At 39.4% G+C, this 3528-nt stretch overlaps 1 non-coding gene across 1 annotated transcript; it reads left to right on the top strand.

The window, feature by feature from the left end:
- Positions 1–3114: 3114 nt before the first annotated feature.
- On the top strand, positions 3115–3221 carry LOC127125032 (small nucleolar RNA R71). Its single transcript, XR_007804498.1, has one exon. It is a non-coding gene; the product is annotated as a small nucleolar RNA R71 (small nucleolar RNA).
- The last annotated feature ends 307 nt before the right edge of the window (positions 3222–3528 follow it).

Here is a 3528-nt window from a genome sequence, read left to right as displayed (position 1 = left end):
AATAGTTCTTTCTCGGTTGTGGCGTAATTCATTTGTGCTTCATCTAGAGTTCTACTTGCGTAGTATATGACGTGAAGCTTTTTATCCTTTCGTTGTCCGAAAACAGCGCCCACGGCGTAATCACTGGCATCACACATTATTTCGAATGGTTCGTTCCAATCTGGTGTTTGCATTATGGGCACGGAGATCAATGCTTGTTTAAGCGTCTGGAATGCTTCTAAACATTTGTTGTCGAAGATGAATTCAGCATCTTTCATCAATAGTCCGGTCAAAGGTTTAGTTATTTTAGAGAAGTCTTTAATGAATCGTCGGTAAAAACCGGCATGTCCTAAGAAGCTTCGTACTTCTCTTACAGTTTTCGGAGGTTGAAGGTTTTTGATTACCTCTATTTTGGCTTTGTCTACTTCAATTCCTCTATTTGAGATGATATGTCCTAAAAAAATTCCTTCTTGTACCATAAAGTGACATTTTTCCCAATTAAGTACTAGGTTTACTTTTACACATCGTTCTAGAACTCTTTCTAGGTTTTCAAGACATTCTTCAAAGCTTTGCCCGCATACGGAAAAGTCATCCATAAATACTTCCATGATATTTTCGAGAAAATCGGCGAATATTGCCATCATGCACCTTTGGAAGGTTGCGGGAGCATTGCACAAGCCAAACGGCATTCGTCTATAAGCGAAAGTGCCAAAAGGACACGTGAATGTTGTCTTTTCTTGGTCATCAGGATGAATTGGTATTTGAAAGAAGCCTGAGTAACCGTCTAGATAGCAGAAATGAGAATGTTTTGCTAATCGTTCTAACATCTGGTCAATGAATGGTAAAGGGAAATGATCTTTTCGGGTTGCTTTGTTTAGTTTCCTATAGTCAATGCACATTCTCCATCCCGATTCGATTCGTTTGGTTATAGTTTCCCCTTTTTCATTTTCAATAACTGTTATACCTCCTTTCTTCGGTACTACGAGTACAGGACTAACCCATTTGCTATCAGATATAGGATATATGATACCTGCTTCTAATAACTTGGTTACTTCCTTCTTCACTACCTCACTCAGGATCGGGTTCAATCTCCTCTGATGTTCCATAGAAGTTTTACAGTCTTCTTCTAGCATGATGCGGTGCATACAAATAGAAGGACTTATTCCTTTAAGGTCGGTGATGTTGTATCCTATTGCGGTTGGATATTTTCTTAAGATATGCAGGAGTTTTTCGGTTTTGAGTTTTCCTAGGTCTGCATTAACTATCACTGGTCGTTCAAGTTCTAAGTCTAGGAATTCATATCTCAGATTTTTGGGAAGTGTTTTCAGGTCTAGGGTTGGTTTCTTAAGGCATTGCGTAGGATCCGGTGTTATTGCTAAACATTGGTTTAGTTTGTCTTCTACAAGATAGTCAGACGATTTGTCTTTTTCTAACTCTGTTTCTTTTATGCATTCATCGATGATATCCATGAAGTAACATGTATCTTCTATTGCAGGTGCTTTCAAAAATTGGGAAAGAATGAACTCAATTTTCTCTTCTCCTACTTCGAAAGTGAGTCGTCCTCGTTTTACGTCTATGATCGCACCGGCAGTTGCTAAGAATGGTCTTCCCAATATAATGGGTGTAACTTCATCTTCTCTAATGTCCATAATTATAAAATCGGTTGGGATGTAGAATTGACCTATGCGCACGGGAACATTTTCAAGAATTCCTACAGGATATCTAACAGAACGATCTGCTAGTTGCACAGACATTTTAGTTGGTCTTAATTCTCCCATTTCAAGTTTCTTGCATATGGATAAGGGCATAACACTAATACCGGCTCCTAAATCACATAAGGCTTTATCTATGACAAATTTTCCTATGTGACAGGGTATAGAGAAACTACCTGGGTCTTTAAGTTTAGGAGGCATATTCTGGATTATAGCGCTACATTCAACAGTGAGTGTAACAGTTTCGCTATCTTCAAGTTTCCTTTTATTAGAAAGAATTTCTTTTAAGAACTTAGCATATGAGGGCATCTGCGTAATAGCTTTTCTAAATGGAATTGTGACGTTTAACTGTTTCAGTAGGTCAACAAATTTTTTAAATTGGCCCGCATCTTTGGTTTTAATAAGCCTTTGAGGGTAAAGGATAGGTGGTTTATAAGGTGGTGGAGGTACATAAGGTTCTTTCTTTTCTACGGTTTCCTTATTACTCTCTTCCTTTTCCTTAGGTGTACTTTCTTCCTCAATTGACTTCTTAGAGTTTTGGTTTTCATTTCTTGGATCTACTGGTCCTTCCACTTTCATTCCACTTCTTAGTATGATTGCATGAGCGTGGCTTTTCGAGTTAGGTTGGGGTTGTCCAGGAAATGCACCAGTTGGGGCAGCAGTAGGCGCTTGTTGTTGAGCTACTTGTGATATTTGTGTTTCCAGCATTTTGTTATGGGTAGCCAAGGCATCTACTTTACTTGCTAGTTGTTTGATTTGTTCGCTAGTGTGTATATTTTGGTTTAAGAAATCTTTATTGGTTTTCTGTTGAGAAGCTATGAAGTTCTCCATCATTATTTCCAAGTTGGATTTCCTAGGAACATTATTGTTGGGTGTAGATGGGGTCGGCTTTTGATATCCAGGAGGTATAACTGGGGCTTGATTTGGAGCTTGTCCCGGTGCGTATAAAGCATTATTACTCTTATATGAAAAATTAGGATGATTCTTCCAGTTTGAGTTATAGGTGTGTGAGTAGGGATTTCCTTGAGCATAATTCACTTGTTCTGCTTGGATTCCGGTTAGGAGTTGACAATCAGCAGGAGTGTGACCTTGGATTCCACAGACTTCGCAATTTTGAGTTGCGGCAACCACGGTGGTTGGAGGTGATACATTCAAACTTTCAATTTTCTGGGCCAGGGCTTCCACTTTTGCATTAACATGATCAAGGCTACTTATCTCGTACATGCCACTTTTCGTTTGAGGTTTCTCTACCATTGCTCGGTCGTTTCCCCACTGATAATGGTTTTGGGCCATGCTTTCGATAAGTTGATAAGCATCGGCATAAGGTTTATCCATAAGTGCACCATCTGCTGCGGCTTCTATTGTTAACCTTGTGTTGTACAAGAGACCATTATAGAAGGTATGAATCACTAACCAGTCCTCTAAACCATGGTGTGGACAAAGTCTCATCATGTCTTTGTATCTTTCCCATGCTTCGAAAAGAGACTCGTTATCTTTCTGTTTAAATCCATTTATCTGGGCTCTCAACATAGCTGTTTTGCTTGGAGGAAAATATCGAGCAAGGAAGACTTTCTTCAACTCGTTCCATGTGGTAACTGAGTTGGAAGGAAGAGACTGAAGCCATCTTCTTGCTTTATCTCTTAACGAGAAAGGAAAAAGACGAAGTCGAATTGCCTCTGAAGTGACGCCATTAGCTTTAACAGTATCAGCGTATTGGACAAATACGGATAAATGAAGGTTTGGATCCTCGGTAGGATTTCCAGAGAATTGATTCTGTTGCACTGCCTGCAACAGAGAAGGTTTAAGTTCGAAGTTGTTTGCTTCGATTGCGCGTGGA

This window comes from Lathyrus oleraceus, chromosome 2 (genome assembly GCF_024323335.1).
Source record: "Lathyrus oleraceus cultivar Zhongwan6 chromosome 2, CAAS_Psat_ZW6_1.0, whole genome shotgun sequence".
Lineage (NCBI taxonomy): Eukaryota > Viridiplantae > Streptophyta > Magnoliopsida > Fabales > Fabaceae > Lathyrus > Lathyrus oleraceus.
The sequence above is the reverse complement of the archived record's forward strand: the minus strand, read 5'-3'. Positions and strand labels throughout refer to the sequence as shown.